The 19467-nt window shown below is 41.5% G+C and overlaps 2 protein-coding genes across 4 annotated transcripts in view; one reads left to right on the forward strand and one right to left on the reverse strand.

Annotated features, from left to right (window-relative positions):
• The window catches only part of lzts1 (leucine zipper, putative tumor suppressor 1), a 17029-nt gene extending 14169 nt beyond the window's left edge, over nucleotides 1-2860 (reverse strand). Inside the window, exons 1-2 of one of the 2 annotated variants that reach the window (XM_077003358.1) lie at nucleotides 2721-2860; nucleotides 270-366 (exon numbers count right to left, since the gene is read on the reverse strand). The gene's annotated coding sequence lies outside the window, so the exon portion shown is untranslated. The remainder of the gene's footprint in view (nucleotides 1-269; nucleotides 367-2720) is intronic. The other variant, XM_077003361.1, reaches the window with a different exon arrangement.
• Nucleotides 1-19467, forward strand: part of LOC143512730 (uncharacterized) — a 46879-nt gene that overhangs the window by 17940 nt on the left and 9472 nt on the right. Inside the window, exon 5 of one of the 2 annotated variants that reach the window (XR_013130517.1) lies at nucleotides 1-275. This exon is cut by the window's left edge and continues 316 nt beyond it. The exons of the other annotated variant lie outside the window; for it this stretch is intronic. The gene's annotated coding sequence lies outside the window, so the exon portion shown is untranslated. Of the gene's footprint in view, nucleotides 276-19467 lie in introns of those variants that run through there. 2 annotated transcript variants of the gene reach the window in all.

Genomic DNA, 19467 nt, shown 5'->3' on the forward strand with positions numbered 1-19467 from the left:
AGCCTTTCCAACACCCTCTCCTGGCTATTGACCGCTCTCATGTGGAGACCACTTAAAGCACTTGAGTGGTTTGCCTTCCCTTTGAAAATGGTACTTCAGCAGGGACTGGGAGCAGAAAACCACCCTTATTCTAGAAACATCTCTCTGCATTTCTTTCCTGACTCCTTCAGAAGATTCCCAGGTGATCTGTGGGGTGTTGCTTTGTTGTTTGGTAAGCCATGTTTACTCGTGTGTCTCCCGCGTGATGCCTGATGTTCTGTTTTGCTTACCCACTCCTCACTTGGTGTTACGTCTGCACCTCTTGGGAAATCACACCCACACAGTTCTACGTCCAGACTAGTCCAGACTCCCACTGAGGGAGGAACACTAAAAAAGATATATGCATATTACTGTCTGTTAACAGACATTAAGCATGCTGTTATGTGCTTTGCTGAGAGTTAGGAATGTTGTTTCGCTAAATGTCACTTCTAACTTAGGGTTAGGTTAAGAATGTACTGTATGGTTGGATAGGGGTTAGGGTAAGAATGTACTGTATATTAAGGTTAGGGTTAGGATAACAATGTACTGTATGTTAGGGTAGGGGTTAGAATAAGAATGTATTGTATATTAAGGTTAGGGTTAGAGTAAGGGTTAAGATAAGAATATACTCTATGTTAGGTTAAAGGTTAGGGTTAGGCTAAAGGTTAGGAAGACAATTTACTTTTGTAGAGTGGTTTCTTTGTATGCAACAATTTTCAAGCAATCTAAAGAAAAATCTCTGTGCTGGGTTAATATCATACTATGAGGTTATCTAAAACACCAAAATTACTCAGTACAACTAAATAAGAGTTTAGATTTTTTTAATCATGAAATCACATTGCTCTAATAGATCTGGGATGGGCTAACTGTTGCTGTGTCATAGGCTAATCTTAACCCTAATCCTAACCCTAGTTGAAAACGTCTAATGAAATAGTGGTTAATCCTGTTCCACAAGTTTCCTCTAGGTCTTTGAACATAAGAAAAATATACGACCGCAGGAGACATGCTGTCAGAGATCTGAGAAGAAAGAAAAAAGAAGTAAATGGAGGAACCAATCAGGTCCAATGTGACATTAAAAACATTTAGATGCAGTGCCACATTAAAAGGAAGAACCATGACTGAAACAAAAATGTTAGCAGATCCCCTGAGCACAGGCTCCTGCACTGAGATGGTCTGTGTTGTTGAACAGCTACATCAGACAGAGATTCGTTCTTCTAAGAGACTGATGGTTTAGGTAAAAAACTCCTTCTTAATCCCAGATGTTCCAAGTTTATGTGGCACATGTGTAATAAGCAAACATGAATCCACAGCAACAGGCAGAGTTTTAGTATCTCCATTGTACATGTTAGTATCAGTGGAGAGTTTTAGGGTCTGAGATGACCGGTACCATGGAGGGAATCACATCTTACAGCACCATGCGGGAGGGAGAAACAGAGGGAACCAGAGAGGGAGAGAGGGAGAGAGGGAGAGAGAGAGAGAGAGAGAGAGAGAGAGAGAGAGAGAGAGAGAGAGAGAGAGAGAGAGAGAGAGAGAGAGAGAGAGAGAGAGAGAGAGAGTGAAGCAGAGAGTGAGTAAGTTTGTTAAAGTCTATAACCTACTTTATTCCTTAAAATAAAATAAAGTGAAACAACCTATGAGACTCTGGACCATGGGAGAGGAGCAGTTATTTCAGGATCTGTGTCTATTTTCAGATATTTGATGGCACTAATAGACCAGCAAATCACAAACATCTCAAGTGCAATGTCACCTCTCATACTCTGGATGCAGAGACATATCCCTCTAAGACAGACAGAGTTATACCCCTCGGGGACAGACAGAGATATACTCCACTGGGACAGAAATATATACTCCTCTGGGTCAGACAGAGATATACTCCTCTGGGACAGACTGATGTACCCCACAGGGACACAGAGGTGTATCCCATTGGAACAGGCTGCAATGTCCTCTATGTGTCCAGGGTCTCACAGTCCTACTCTGCTGTCCTGTCTTTGCCTGGGTTTCTAGAGTTCTAAGCTGAATAATGGGGTAACAGGTTTAGAAACATGTGAAGGTGCCTCTCCACCACAGGAGTCTGTGTGGAGCCCTGTGCAAGCCTCAACGTGCCCTTGTGTTCAGATGGGCTGCAGGATTGTGCAGGATCGCACCACTGCTGCGAGGACAAGGTGAGACATGCCTAACACAGGGACCAGCTGCTGAACCACATTACAGGCTCCAACCAAGGAAACAGGTTGTGAAGACAAAGCACATTTCTGTTCATTTAGTGCACAAAACACAGAAACGGCGTCTGTAAGTAGCTGCACATCACATCTCTCAGTTTGAGTGTCACAGTAGAGTTTCCAGCAGTTGTTTCTCTTCTGTACTTACAGGACACTGCAGGAATAAGCTGTGCTATTCTGGACATGTTAACAGCACGCCTCACTTACACATAGGAGCTTGTGTCTGTTAATTATGAGTAACTTCACACTTTAGCTGTAATATACCGTGTAACTGTCCCAGCTGGACTCTATATAGTAGAAAAATTATGTAAAGTTATGATTTTCAATACTTTACTAATTCAAATGAGATGAAATTATGACTGCTAACATCAGACAACACCAACAGATCTAGAGATAGGTTTAAGTATTCTAGGATTAGGGATAGGGTTAGGGTTAGGATCAGTATCCTAGGATTAGGATTAGGGTTAGGATTAGTATTCTTCTTACCTTTCCCTGGAGTCTCTCGGTCTGAACTGTCAGGATGGAATGCTGAATATGTTGGTGCTTCCTCTTCCCAGGGCTTTGGACTGAATCTCTCCAGTCTAGCTTGATATGTTATACCAAATGCACACTTCTCGCAAATAGTGTTACTCCACCATTCTCTCTCTCTCTCTGTCTCTCTTTGTCTTATCTCTCTTGCTGTCTACCAATTCTGGTTGACATGACAGATAATGGTGCATTTGTATAACCCAGAGCTCTTTCTCTATCTCTCTCTATATCTTTCTTTTCTCTCTCCCTCTCTCCTTCCCTCTCTCCCCACCCTTAAAGCCCAGCTCTCTCCACCCCGCCCCTTAACTCTTTCCACCTCTCCGTCACTGCTTTCCTGCCTCTCTTTCTCTCTTTCCATTCTTTCCTTTCCCACATTTCCTATTCTAGGTTCAGATTCAGTGATTAGTACATTTTTTAAAAATGTAATAGAAAATACCAAATGCAGCTGTAACATTTAAATTTAAAAGTATTTTTAGATATTTTTGTACACAGCTGAATCAGAATTTTAATACTGGTTTTAAAATCATTCCACAGATACTGAGCTGAATGGTACAGACTGCAGACGTCCTACAGACGTCCCTCTTGACTGACAGTATATAGGTCTGGTCTAGCTCCCCCTAGGGGAGATCTCCTGCCTTGGCATACCCTCTCTGTTTCAGTGGAACCTCCAATTACCCAACTCTCAGAGTTATGTTCAAATCCATGAGAAATAAATAGTTATTTTTTCAAATGAACAGTCCTGAATTCAGGGTCAGGGTGGGCAGGCTCACCTGCTGACACACAGCCTCCTCGAGGCTCTCTGTCTTCTGCTGACATCCTCAGTGCTGTGTGGTTGGATTTCACTGCGCTGGCAGGACCTGTGGCTTCAGCTGAAGATCCCACTCAGTGTGTATGTGTGTGCATGAGTGTGTGTGTACTTGAATGTATGTGTGCACGAGTGTGTGTACACTAATGTATGTGTGCCTGAGTGTGTGTGCACCTGAATGTATGTATGAGTGTGGGTGCACCTGAATGTATGTATGAGTGTGTGTACCTGAATGCATGTGTGCCTGAGTGTGTGTGTACCTGAATGTATGTATGTTTGTGTGTGTACCTGAATGTATGTGTGCATGAGTGTGTGTACCTGAACATATGTATGAGTGTGTGTGTACTTGAATGTATGTGCATGAGTGTGTGTACCTAAATGTATGTTTGCCTGAGTGTGTGTACCTGAATGTATGTATGAGTGTGTGTACCTGAATGTATGTATGAGTGTGTGTGCACCTGAATGTATATGTGCATGAGTGTGTGTACCTGAATGTATGTATGAGTGTGTGTACAACTGAATGTATGTATGATTGTGTGTGTACCTGAATGTACATGTGCATGAGTGTGTGTACCTGAACGTATGTATGAGTGTGTGTGTACTTGAATGTATGTGCATGAGTGTGCATGAGGCAGAAATACACACACACACACACACACACACACACACACACACACACACTGCTAAATGCCCTGGATAGGACTAATAGAGGACTGAAAGGGTCAAATGCACTGCTGACAGTAGTTGTGGTTACAGGGAGGTAACAGGCACAGCTGCAGGTTTAGTGTTGAATTTCTCTCTGGCTCTGCAAGGTCAGACAGAGTCATGATTCCTGTTAACACAGGAATCCCCCCCCCCCCACTCAGTCACATAGAGGGTCAGGGTGCACTGCCTCAGCTATATCTATATCTAATCCAGACCTGATGCTTTAGTCGGTGGCAACAGTCATGCTCTGAAGCTGATGACTTGACTTCATCAGTTCGAGCTGGGAGGGACATGATTCATCATTGCCACTAAAGCAGCATATTAAGGCCGTTTACATTACAGCTTTGAACTGTAAATATTTAAACACAGTATGCTAACTTCAAGCACATGAATAAAATGAAAATGTAGCAAAATGCCAGCCTCTCATTGACTAACTTTACAGTACACTTTACAGTAGACTTTACAGTAGTCTGCTTAGGAAAATAACAGGCTTCTGGGAGTGGCTCTGGGAATGGTTCTGGGTATGATTTTGTTGAATGGCTCTGAGAATGGTTCTAAGATGGAAGAACCTGCTCCTAATCACTGCGTCTTATTTTAATTCAAAGTAAAAAAAAACAATCCATATTTTTATCAAACCAAATATTATTTGAGAGCTCAGATTTCCCAGAATCAGTGACTTTCTTTCACTTAGTTGTACAGAAGTGTCGATTGTTCAGTGTTTTATATTGACAATCCACTTCGTGAACCATCTGCATATTTACACATCATCAGCATAGTTGTACATCATCTGCATAAACAACGAAATGTTAGATTATGTATGATTTGTGATTAAAGCTTTGGGTGAGGTGTTTCAAAAAGTCCAATGAAAGAGAGATATGTGAAGACAGAGTGAAATACTGCCCTCTCATGGACATAATAGATGGGTCATTCCAGGATTTTGGTACATTTCCTGTCCCACCACTTAAATTTCAAATGTACATATCCAAAATATCTAAATGATTATTTTTTTAACAATGTACTTGTTATAAGACAAACTGTAAAATTTGGTGGAAAAATAAGCGCCTTAGATATTATTCAAAAGACCGAATACCTTTGAACCACCTCAAAAAATGGTTGTTTTCTCTTGTCCCACACATTGGGTGACCAACTCCTTTGCCAAATTTAACAATTAAAATAAGCTCTAAATAAATTACTTCCTCTTGTATATTGTTGAAATGCATCTCCTTTACTTATGAAAACAACTTCTTTGGTCTACATTGTATTGCAATTACAGATTTTACACTATTAAGTTGTGTCCCACAACATACGCGCAGCCCTGTTACCATAAGGAATTTTATCTGGCAGAGAAAGGGTTAAGGGAATTTGCATCACAAGGACATTTCCTGCCCACATGGCAAGAAAAATGGTAAGTGCTCTAACAATTTTCAAGGTTTTTTTCCAAATATGTTTGTCTAAGTTGTGTGTGTCACTCAGTGAATGCAACACTGTCCCTCATATTGTAAGACTAATATTGAGTAGAGTCAAAATTTACTTTATATACTTATATAACCATATTTGTCCTTGATCTTGTATACATAGCTAAATTTTACAGTGAGCATCTGTTCCTGGGGTAGACCACAACTTACAAAACTAAATTTGCAACCTGTTAGTCGCAACCCTGTTACTGCATACCAATTTACTGCACACCAATCTAATAACGAAAAAACTGCTTCCATATCTGAGATTGACGAATCAAACTTTTTGATAGTTTATAACCTGTAGATAATAAATATATGATTAAAAATGATCAAATTGAAGATCAAATTTTCAGAAGTGACCACCCCTGAAATGTACCAAAATCCTGGAATGACCCAGATGTCAACATTTCCAAATTACAACATTTGCTTACATTTCTTTCCGATTTCCCGCTCGTGATAAACGATGCTGTGATACGTCACGAGAAAATGGGCTACGTCTCCAATGACAGAAACAAACGTAAGGAACAATGATAAAACAAACACACAAAGAAAGTATTTTTCTCTAACTCGCACACAGCGCCTGGATAACGGGACTTACTCTTCACGAGTCATTTAGGACAAGTCTGAGTCGAGAGTTATTAGGGATAAATTTAAAGTCAAGTCTGAAGTCTTTTTGTAGGCGAATTAAGTGCGACTCACTCGAGTGTCCATCTCTGCCATGCACACACTGTGGCTGTGTTTAAAGAAATGTCCCACTACACAAAAAGTGTTTTTACAGAACACACAGGTTTTTATAAAAACGGGCGCGCGCAACCACCCCCCCCCCCGCCCCCCCCCCCCCCCCGGGCACACACACACACACACACACACACACACACACACACACACACACACACACACACACACACACTCATTGCAACATAACTTACATGGCATTTTTTATGTGGTAATAAGATAACTAAATGTAGACATATTAGTATTACTTTATTGTCACTATTATTACTAATACAATATAGCAAGAGTTTCATCAACGTGATAAACGTATGGTTGTGGTCTGTACTAAATGGGGGGGGGGCGAGTGTAAAATGGACACAAATTAAGTATTATGTCGCGATCGACCGATCGCCAATGGTTAAAATGACCATTTCCAGTGGGGTGGCACTAGGGGTGGCAAGGGGGGGGGGGGCATAAAATACTCAACCTTTCCCATCGTCCTGGTCCTGACACGAGGCCAGTGTCCATTAGGAGGCGCTGTTGTTCTTTCAATGATATGATGCTATTTAATGATATGAGGATAAAAGCGTTTACTCCTGCATGGCTTTCTGTTTTAGAGAGATAGAAAGTCAACAACAAGAGACATTCATGTGCAGGGCCAGCTGAATACTGGAGGGCTTTGTGCTGAATTCAGCAGTAACACAGAAAGCAGTGACACTGTTCAGCGCCTCTTTATCTGTGATGGAAGTGGTTAGCAGTTATGAGACAGAAGGAGTGCGTGTATGTTAAAGGACTTATTCATACTATGTCATTATCAGCCATCATGCTGCAGTAGTCTAAATCTCACTATTTTGCTTCCAACAGATTGTAGAAAACACACACACACACACACACACACACACACACACACACACACACACACACACACACACACACACACACACACACACACACACACACACACACACACACACACACACAATCACAATTATCCTTACATGTTCTAGTTGGAGAAACTATGGATATGGATTACAAAATAAATACCATTTATTGTAGATTATGTGTGAGACACACACACAAACACAAGTAACAACATTTTTATGGGGTGGACAAAAGAAACATATGGATTATAGCCAACGGCCTGAGAGGTGGAACCCAGTATCACACAGTATCATCCATCATGTGCATGTGAGAAAGCATTCGCCCTACAGAACAGTACAGTGTATTCCCCTTCACCCTAGAGTACACTATAGTACAGCACACTCCCTTTCATCCTACCGTACTCTACAGTACAGTATACTCCCCTTCACCCTAGAGTACACTACAGTACAGCACACTCCCTTTCATCTTACAGTACTCTACAGTACAGTGTATTCCCCTTCACCCTAGAGTACACTACAGTACAGCACACTCCCTTTCATCCTACAGTACTCTACAGTACAGTATACTCCCCTTCACCCTAGAGTACACTACAGTACAGCACACTCCCTTTCATCTTACAGTACTCTACAGTACAGTGTATTCCCCTTCACCCTAGAGTACACTACAGTACAGCACACTCCCTTTCATCCTACAGTACTCTACAGTACAGTATACTCCCCTTCACCCTAGAGTTCACTACAGTACAGTATACTCCCTCTCACCCTACAGTACACTACAGTACAGTATACTCCCCTTCAAATTAGAGCACACTACAGTACAGTATACTACCTTTCACCCTACAGTACAGTATACTTCCCTTCACCCTGCAGTGCAATACAGAACAGCATACTCCTCTTTCCCACTGAAGGAGAATCTCATCTGATGGATTCTGACCAGATGACAGATTTCAGTAACATTGGATCTACATTGATCCAATATGGATCTACATTGATCTACTGTATATGGATAGTAGTGAGTGGGTTTGTGGTGAGAGTAATAATTCCTGCCATCAAACACTACATTGGAAAACATAACTACCATTAACTTTGTTTGTGCATACTTTAGAAACATAAGCAGTTACACTAAGATGATTTGAGAAAGTGAGTCACACTTGACACTGCCCTGCTTGATGTGGGGAGCAGGTGTTCCTGTGAGGGAGGGATTCAGGCTGCACATGTATCTTTCTGACTGAAATAAGATGGTTAATTGACTATTCCATTGGGTAATGGAGCAGAGCCCAGTTAGGGTGAGGTTTAGGGTTGGGGTTGGGGTTAGGGTTAGGGAAGGGTTAAATTTATGGTTGGGGTAGGGTTAAATTAGGGTTAGGTTAGGGTTAAATTAGGGTTAGAGTTGGGGTTAGGGTATGGTTAAATTAGGGTTAGGGTAGGGTTAAATTAGGGTTAAATTTAGGGTTAGGGTTAGAGTGTTTCCCTTGTAGACAGTGTAGTCGTGTCTCTTCACATTGTTCATTGTTCTATGTCTGACTGTTTACCTGATATGGCCACGGACTCTTTAAAGGACTCTGGCTATGAATTTTCCTGTAATAAATCTTGTTCTGCCTCCTATTCACCTAGGGCATAAAAAACATAAACATTCACAAAAAGGAAGTAAAGAACACCCACGTAACATTACTGACAACACTGCGAACACATCAGGCTAATGAAGGAACTACATAACCACACACAGGTCATGCAGTGAATGAGATTACACACACACATGTGGGACACAAAACCAAAACATACAACATGTGTAACAGAAAAGCATAAACATAAACATAGCTATAAACCAAAGGCCATATGGATGCCAGCGCCACCTGCAGGCACGAGGAGGAGGTCATATTGTTACACTGTGCCCAGAGAACTGTCTGAGAATGTTGAGCTAGATCCAGGTCTTCAACTCTCTGAGAATCTTTGATATATTTATGCTTTCACTATTCTAATTTTTAAGTTTTTTAAAAGTGACCACTACTCTAACCCTAACCCTATACATTAATTCCTATCTAACCCTATACCCTAATTTTATATTTATATCCTAATCCCTAACACTAACTCTACACCCTAAACCTATACTCTAACCCTATACACTAACCTTATACCCTAATCCCTAACACAATTGTATTATTGTGAATCCTTATTAACAAAGGTGAGCATATTTAATAAACATACCAGGTGATGTTTACGCATTATGAAGGATGAGAACAAGCACAATTAATTCTTAGTGATCATGTGACACATTTAATCATCAGTGATCATGTGACATATTTAATCATCAGTGGTCATGTGACACATTTAATCAGGGTTTATATTACATGAACTGACATTGGGAGTAAGATCATTAGTGATCATATGACAAATATGTGTCCTTTCCTGCTTTGTTAGGGGTCTCTGTGGCACATATTATAAATTGCATAAATTTTCAAATTATGGAGTGAGTGGTCTACATAAATTATTAAGTGAGCAGTCTGCATAATAAGCATGTCTGCTAATCGGTGGCAGCTTGATGAGGTGGTGCTGTGCTCTCTATCTCTTTCACGTACGCACGCACGCACGCACGCACGCACGCACGCACGCACACACACACACACACACACACACACACACACACACACACACACACGTTGAGCTGCAGTTAGGTCTGCAGGGCCCAGAGAACTCCACTCAGCTCTGGTTCTGTTGGATTAGAATGAATGACAGCTCACTGGAGGAGGGGCCAGGAGCCAGAACTGCATTGGAAATTCTGGGTTATAACTCCCCTTGTGTGGTGAGGAGAAAGGGTGGGGGAGAGAGAGAGACACTGGGGGAGAAGCATGAGCCCCTCTAGAGGGACCGAGGATTGAGCCTAGTGCCACACGCTTGGTTAGAGAGAGGGAAGTATTCTTCCTCTGAACAATAAACACAGAACAGCAGATGGAATTAACCTTCAGTCCAGCACTGGCACAATCTCAAAAGGTTTTGCATCTCATTTAGACTTACTAGTGTGTGTTTTGTATGGATATTTATATACATCTATAAACCTTCACACAGTGTGCATGCATCTACCAGTGGTATGTTCCTCACTGTGATGACAAATGTAAATATTTGTTAACTTTGTGTATTTATGTGTGTTGATAAATCATTCCTTTTCACTGCTTTGTTTGTTCGAATGGGCTTGAGTTCCACTTCATTATGCAGGGCAGACATAGGTCAGCTGTCAGCAATGTGTGCACCAGACGTGAGTCCCTCACAAACACAAACACTCACAAACACAAAGAATCCTTTAGCCGTGCGTAGTTGGTGACAGCTCATGTATGGTTGGTTTCTGAAATGTTCCCTCCTTTTATTTGGTTTGTCAGATCTGTTACCAATTACATTATAATGGTAACATCACATTATAAAGCTAACATCACATTAAAGGGCTTACATCACATAATAAAGCTAACATCACATAATAAAGCTAACATCACATTAAAGGGCTTACATCACATTATAAAGCTAACATCACATAATAAAGCTAACATCACATAATAAAGCTAACATCACATTAAAGGGCTTACATCACATAATAAAGCTAACATCACATAATAAAGCTAACATCACATTAAAGGGCTTACATCATATAATAAAGCTAACATGACAATATAAATCTAAAATCACATTAACATCACATTAAAGACCTAACATGACATTATTAAGCTAAGATGACACCTGAGAGATATGAGGCTGTTGGTTCTCAGGCTTCAGGCTGAAAAAGCTTTATGAGTAAATCAAAATGACAGTGCTGACTTTTCATAGAATGACATCATGCAGGTCCGGGGGAGATGGATGTGGCTCTAGAGAGAGAGATCTGACTAATCCTCGCTGTGATGGTGCTGCTGTTGATGTTCTGTGTTTGATGATGATGATGATGATGAATGATGATATTGAGAGCCCCTTGTATTCACCATATTGTCAGTTTATAAACTTCATCAGGATTACAGTTATGGACCTGGTGAATAGAACCGGTTTTGGTGCACAAGCATTTTTACATTTCTGCTAAGTAGAGGAATCATTGCTGATTCGAAGAGCATGCTTGGTGTGGTGGACTGTGTGTTGTGTGCTATGTGTTGTGCACTGTATGTTGTGGACTGCATGTTGTGTGTCATGGACTGTGTGTTGTGCACTGTGTTATATCCTTTGAATATAAATATTATGTTCTGGTGCTTAAGTCTGGACGATTGCTTGGCTTTGTGGGTTGGAGCTGCTAGCTACACGTTTGCTGCAACACAGAGAGTGTAACGGCATTTATGGGGCTTTAAAAGATCAAAATATCTGTGAACATGAAAGCAATACAGCAGAGTATCTGGGAGTTTTCTTCTCCACACTCCGTCAGTGTGGTGGGTGGAGCCCTGTTGGGGTGGAGGAAAGGGCTCTTCAGATGCAGCGCACCTCACACGTGGTGCGTCCTGTTTCCCTGGAGACAAGGCCCTCAGAATCACGGGTGGTTGTGGATAAACAAACGACATCCAGAGAATGAAGGCTGGCAGAGTTTGACTGAGCAAGCCTGGTCATGCAGACGTCTGGCGGCGAGGAGAATGTAAACTCTGGATCTAGAACAGTTCACAGGTGACATGGAGTTACGTAAAAGTTGAACAGAGCGCTGTGTATAATAGACCTAGCAGAGCTTCTGAATGAGGGCGTTATCTTGCTCTGTAAATCTGAAGGCCTTTATTAAATGTCATCCTGTGAGCTGAATAATAACCCTGAATGTTGCTGGACCCTATTAGCACTTCCAGCAGCTGTACAGACAACCTTCAGTGTCACAAGCTCAGAAGTTGAATGTTATATGTTAAGATATTTTGGAAGTGGAGGAGATGCACAATGGCAGAGACAGGAGGAAAGTCCCTGGATTCTGTTCATCATTATTCTGCCCCTCACATTAGAAAAATTAATCAAATTGCCCATAATAGGTGGAGAGTTGAGATAGAAAGTCTAATTAACAGTTATAAAGATACAATTGTTCATCCCTCTACTTTGTGCAAACGTAATTAATGAAGTGTCTGTCTGAGATTTATCTCGAGTAGATGTCACCACAGCCGGAGAACATATCTCGGATGGTCATAGAACCAGTTTCCATTATTATTTCTGCTCTTTACTGGTGATTTACTGGAGTTCTATGGGCGTTTTACTGGTGTTTTATTGGTGTTTTTAGTCTATGACACAGAAAGCAGGATGTCTGTGATTCTCCATGAGTATGCTGCAAATAGCAGAAGCAGGTGCAGTTGGAATCACAGTCTGTAGCCTGTGTCTGTAGCCTGTGTCTGTAGCCTGTGTCTGTACACAGTGCCTGTGTTGACACTGAAGTAAGCTGAACTCATCAACTCCACCTCATCAACTTCTTCCACCTTTTAAGCCTATGCCTCCTGCTTCACCCATTTCAACTATTCCTCCCACGCTTTGTGCTTCTCTTGCTACACCTGCTCCTGCCACTACACCTCCTCCTCCTCCTCCTCCTCCTCCTGCTCCACCTGTTCCAGGCTGATGAGCATCTTCAGTCTAAGCAGAAGGGTTCGTTTGCTTTAGTCTAAGCAGCAGGCTCGTTTTGTCCTTTCAGGATGGAGCAGGAATTGGCAGGAAGTTGGAGGGCAAATCTGGCTCCACCTCAAAATGCTAAATCCTGCATGAATTATGCAACCATGGTGATGGTGAGGTTGACACAGTGGCTGTTGTCATTAGTGAACATGTGTTAAGAGTTTGGGTGCGTAAGAGTCCAATAGAACTAGAACTGGATGGAGTTCTCTGGGCCTTGCAGAACTAATCAGAACTAACCACAGCTCTTACGAGCTGTGTAGAATGTACTGTGTGTGTGTGATGTGCTTGCATGGATGTACGTGAGTGTGTGAATGGGTGTGTATGCATGCGAGTATAAATGTTGGGAAGGGTGGGTGGATGGGTGTATAAGTGTGTGTGTGTGTTGTGCATGTCAGTTTGTGAGTGCATCTGCAATGCAGCCCTGACTGGGTCCAGTGAGACAGTTCTGGGTCCAGTGAGACAGTTCTGGGTCCAGTGAGACAGTTCTGCTTCTGTACTGGATAATGATTTATGTGTTTGCTGTCACCATTTTCACTGCTGCCAAGTGCTGCCCTAAAAACTCAAGACAAAGGTGTGTGTGTGTGTGTGTGTGTGTGTGTTTGTGTGTGTGTGCATATGTTTGAGATTCTGATTCAACATTCTTATGCCTTAGGCAGTTAGGACAGTTGTATTCAAAATTCCATTCTTATGATGTCTGATCAGAGGTCCTTTGACAATGTGTATGCATGTTTTGTGTGTGTGTGGGTGTGTGTGTGTGTGTGTGTGTGTGTGTGTGTGTGTGTGTGTGTGTGTCTGCCTGAAGGCATGCTTGTACTTACCTACACAATCCACTGCTGTTCTTGCCTGACTGCCCTTGTGTGCTTTCTCTTCCAAGCCATGTATGTGTGTTGGATATTACATGCCTGGCGTTGGGCTAAAGTTAAAGGCTAAAGAAAGGATCATTGTGCTAGGGACAGTTTAGCAGTTCACAGTGGTGGCCATCAAAGGTATTTCATGTGTGTTCGTTACTGGACTGCCTCAGACCCCCCCCGTTCTGTTGGTCATTATATCAGTTAGCATATGACACACAGAATATTCCAGGACTGCAGACCACGCAGGGCTAGCACAGACAGGCAGCTAGCTGTGTGGACATGGAGGCGCGGAGACTGGGGGACACAGTGGAGGGACCTTCCAGGCCTTGGACCAGAATTATGTAATGTTAGCATTCGAATATTGTCTACTGTGAAAGTGCTCTGAAAACCTGAAGGTATAAGATATGATAGTATACCATATCATATACCTTTAATGTGAGGTATATGACACACACACACACACACACACACACACACACACACACACACACACACACACACACACACACACACACACACACACACACACATCACATAATGGTACTACATGTAGTTTCAGGTCTCTAGAACATGTGCATGTGTACTGTGACTGTGGCTGCTTAAAGAGGTTTGTACTAAACTGAAAGGCAAAGTGCACAGGACAGTGTTCAGAGTTCAGAGCAGGCCAGGCGGAGCTGAGAGAAGTGTTTACTCCACCCCCACCACGACCTTCTCAATGTGTTGTGTAGATCTTATTTAATGAAGGGCCTCTGCTCTGCTTGTCAGGCTGTTAGTCATGGTTTGAGGACACGTGCTCACGGCAGGACTGCTGTACACTCCTTCACTGAGTTATGGCATTAAACCACACAGTTGATGAATATTCCACATTTAAATGGATGGCAAAGCCCTAGCGTGAGATTTATCAATCCTGTGGAGATCTGCACATACAGCATTAAATACAGCAATACTCAGCACAAGGTATTCAACTTCTGCCTCTATATTAAAATATGAGTGTATTAGTTAATTGGCAGATTGCCTGATTAATCCCAAAGCATTATGTTAATACTGCGTTTACTGTTTAATCCTATAGTAATATTTAAAAACTGCATTTTAATGCTTTATCCTAGAGCGTGATTTTAATACTGTGTTTACTGTTTAATGCTAGAGCATTATTTTAATACTGCCTTTACTGTTTAATCCTAGAGCATTATTTTAATACTGCATACCTGGGTACTCCCCTAAAACCCCAGTAATGCTTCATATGGTTGATTATTATGAACTCAAGATTAAGACACGTTCTAGATTTAAAATGTCAAAAATGTATTATTCTCAAGCACAGACTCTATTATGAATCCTCTCCTGCCCTGGATGAGATTGAGGTGATTGTTGGAGTGGATGAGATTGAGGTGATTGTTGGAGTGGATGTGACAGATGGACTGCTAATGGATGAGCTGATATTATCAAGGTGTGTGCTGGGAAACATAGTCAGGGCCAGAGAACATGTTCTTATTGCCATTAAAACGGCTGCTTTTTAGTTTTTAAACAATTTTCAGGTGTGAGCTTGAGAGATAAGGTACTTAGTAAATGGTAAAGTATGTACATTACAGAATACGTTCAATTTACATCCCTATTATAGGCATCTGAGGTAAATTCTGATTACATTGATTCTTTGTTGCTCATCCTTAAATATCTATAATGCGAACAGTTTACTGCAGTCTACTACTCTAATATTATTAAAAAATTCACATTACTTTTTTAGAGCATGTAAGGATTTTCAGAGAAGATGGTTTGAAATGTTTGGCAAATTGAATAGAAATTGTTTCTTTGTAGCTCATAAATCGTTTCTTTGTTGCACATAAATCGTTTCTTTGTAGCAGTTAAACGGATCTTTGTGCGATAGATTAAAGGGGAGGTGTCTTCTCACTCTGTGGTCTCAGAGTAGAAGTCATTTAATTTTATGCCAAATGAAAACAATCTGGACTGCTGGTGTGTAGAGAGCCGGTTTGGTCACTTGGTCACTTGAAGATATATCTATCAAATCAGTCTCAAAATTAAAATTCAAATGTAATTCACAAAATGGCAATATAATCCTAAATTGGCATTTACATGTTCCACTGATACAAGCAAGTTTGTGCCCAAAATTCAAAATCAAATGCAGTAATTCCATTTATATTTGCAGTGTGGTAGGTGTCTATTCATATTTCATTTACACATAAATTTGGATGCTTTATTTGTACCTTTATTTAAATTTATATATATTTTCCGATTTGAAATAACATGTTTCATGAATTTGAATTTTGAGCACAAACTTGCCTGTAGGAGTGTAATGTAAATGTAAATGCAAATTTAGGATTATATTGTGATTTTGTGTGTTACATTTTAATTTTAAATGTAATTTTAAATTTGCTTCTATGTATATCTTGATGTTTTGCAAAATATTATCAGTTTTATAGATGATAAAGTAAATACATAGGTGTAAAGAGTACTAAAATATTGTAATACAGTAAAACCACTATTTCTTGAAGAATCTTTACCTAAGTTCGAGTAAAGTTACTAGTATATAGTTTTTGTAAGCTGATTTTTCAGTCTCTGCACAGTCTCTGCAATGTAAACAGAGTTTACATTACATAATAGAGCTGTTGCCTTTGTTAAATTCAGAGTGGTCCTCCAGATATGGCCAGAGGTTCAGAGTGGTCCTTCATTGGCCAGGGGTTCAGAGTGGTCCTCCAGATAAGGCCAGAGGTTCAGAGTGGTCCTTCATGGCCAGGGGTTCAGAGTGTTTTGGTTTCCATAGTTTTTCATCTGTTTTCTAAGAGCTGTATTCAGGCCCCCAGTATTCTTACATTTTTAGATGGCTGGGAATTTTTAAAGGAGATGCCCACATCTTGATTGAGACTGTGAGAGTATAGAGTGAGTTCAGAGACTCTGATTATATTTTCTTAACAATAAAGAATGTGAGGATTTTACCTGTTCTGCGGCATGAGCATAGAGGGTAAAGACTGCTAAATAGCATCAAAATGTGGCATTTCTTCAAGGTAGGAACATAAATAAGGTGAAAGGAGAGTTTGAGGAAGTGAGAAACAGAGACGGAGTGAGGAAGGAAAGGAGAGAGATGGCACATTCTGGAGGAGATGGAATACAACCCTAATCCTTTCTGTTTGCAGAAAATGTTTGCCTCACCAAACTCTTCCCATACCAAAGCTTTTGCCTCTGTGATGGTCAAAGCCGCGATCCGCTTGGCCCTCCTGTACCCGTCTGCTGCCTTCAGAGTCCCACAAGCTAACCAGGCCCAGTTGGATTCTTTCTTCTGCATGTCAGCCTCTTCTTCGGTTGACAGCTCAGCTCCTCTCTTTACCTGAGTGGCCCTGTCTAGATAATATGGATGCAAGTCCAACAACATGATTACAAATTCTAGGTGTCCTGACTGGGATGACTAGGTGTCCTGGTGCCATGTGCACTTATGGACATCTCTGTGCTTGAACACTCGCGTTCAGATTGGATTCCTCCAAATCACACCCTTCCAGGTCCTATTGTCATTGCCCACTTGAGCATTGCAGTCCCCCAGCAGAACAATGGAATCCCCAGAAGCGGCACCTTCCAGTATCCCCTCCAAGGACCCCAAGAAGGCCAGGTACTCCGAACTGCCATTTGGCGCATAAGCAGAGGTGTCAATTCCAGGTTCAGAAAGTAAAAGTCCTCACCAGGATCCCTTACTTCACCCACACTTCCTTCTTCCCTCTTTGCTCTGCCTGATCACTGATATCCTCCATTTGCTCTGCCTATTTAAACCCAACAATCTCAACAATTCATGATGTACTTTTGCATGTATTTCCACCATGGTCTTGTGCTGGGTTATCTTTACTGTATTAGCGTGTTTGATTGTTTCCTGTCTTGTTATATTTGTTGTTACATCTTGTTTGTCTCCTGTTTATTAGTCTGCATGTTAGTCTGCATAATATATTGCATTGGTTTGGTGACTTGTCCTGAAACCTATGTGTTTATTTATGTCACTATTGCAAGCCTGATGTTTTTGCTAAAGAGACACCGGTGACATTTGCTCTTCTTTCAGCATTAAAACTGCACGAGAGCGGTTGCTGTAGGTAGCCGGTACCAAACAGATGCAGGATGGCACACACACTGGGCACACACACACACTGGGCACACACACACTGGGCACACATGCAATGCAGTGCAGCTTTCGGAGGGTTTGCTCATGACCAAAGACTGCTCTGAGCTCCCATGGGAAGGAACAGGGATGAGCTGCGAAGACCTCTTGACTTCTAATAAATTCCTGAGGAATGTGTTGCTGAGCACTGAGTCCTAATTAAAGAAGCTGTGAGCTGCTCCTCCAGGACCTGCTTAATCAGAAGTCTCCTTCTGTGTGAATCACAATAGATTGCAGTGGATCACCTGAGTGGGAGAACCGATGAGGGTCAGTTTCCTTAGTGCTCCTGCCTCTCGCTGTTGCCTGCATCTATGGGGCTAAACTGGCTGTAATAAAGAGGTTTACACATGTGAATGCCCATACACATACACACACAGACACACACGTAGACACACACGTAGACACACTTTAATCCTCTTTGTTATGTGTAGAGAACAGTGCAGTAGCACAGACAGCAGCAACTGCCATGATTCCAGGCTGCACAAAAAGGGTCAGGGTCAAGGTCAGGCTTATCCCTGAAGTCACAGAGGATGCATTCACCCTCAATAGCTGTACCCAACCCCCAGTGTGTGTGTGGATCCTTCACAGAATGACTTGCTGATCACAGGAAGTATTCCACTCTTTATGCACTTATCTGTATTACAAACACACTTGATTCTTCAAATAGACTACTACTTCATTGTTTTTCCTTTACATAGTTTGTAAGATGTATATGACATAAAAACTAAAATGTTGTATCTGATTGAGTGCTGTATCTCCTGTGTGCTGGAGTGTAGCATTAAAACTTCAAAATCAGACTGTACCTTCATGTTAATATTTTTCCTATCATTAGGAGTGGTACATCAAAGAGAAGGAATTGAATCAAAGGTTATTTAAATCAGCAAAAGTTTATTTACTTGTTAGAAACTATTTAGCCTTTTCTTCTCTCTTCTCTTCCTTCTCTCCTGACACCCCTGTCACAGAGAAACCAACTTCCAATGTCCTTATATGAGGTGTCTCACAGTACAATAAAACATTATTTATACGTAAGATACCAGCTGCTTGTGCATTTCTGAACCTGTGACACCCCAGGTGAGTCACCCTCCCGTGGTCAAGCTGGAGACGTGATGCCTGCATGATGTCCAGGACAGGATGGCAACTCCAAGCTTTTATTCATTTCTGATGTAGGCTGCTTCCCGTAAACTAATGCCTTGTAACGTTTGTGACGGGCAGGCATGACGCAATTGCAGAATTTAAAGGGTTTTAATGAAAAGAGAGACAAACACGACTAACCACAGAAGGCAGAGGGAGCTAGGCTATCGATAGGGAGGGAACACCAACGACACGGGTAAGCTAAACTACAGAGAAACGTAAACGCAAAAACCACAATGGACCTAGAACCACGAAACATATATGAGGGGAGGTATACAATGAGGGGAGCGATGATGCTGGGACAACAATAGCGTAGACTATGAACTAAACAGACAAGGAATTATAAACTACAAGAGATTACCTAAGACGAGTGACAAGCACGAAGTAAACACAAGCACGAAACACGGGGGGGAACCAAACCAACACACAAA

This window comes from Brachyhypopomus gauderio, chromosome 4 (assembly GCF_052324685.1).
Source record: "Brachyhypopomus gauderio isolate BG-103 chromosome 4, BGAUD_0.2, whole genome shotgun sequence".
NCBI lineage: Eukaryota > Metazoa > Chordata > Actinopteri > Gymnotiformes > Hypopomidae > Brachyhypopomus > Brachyhypopomus gauderio.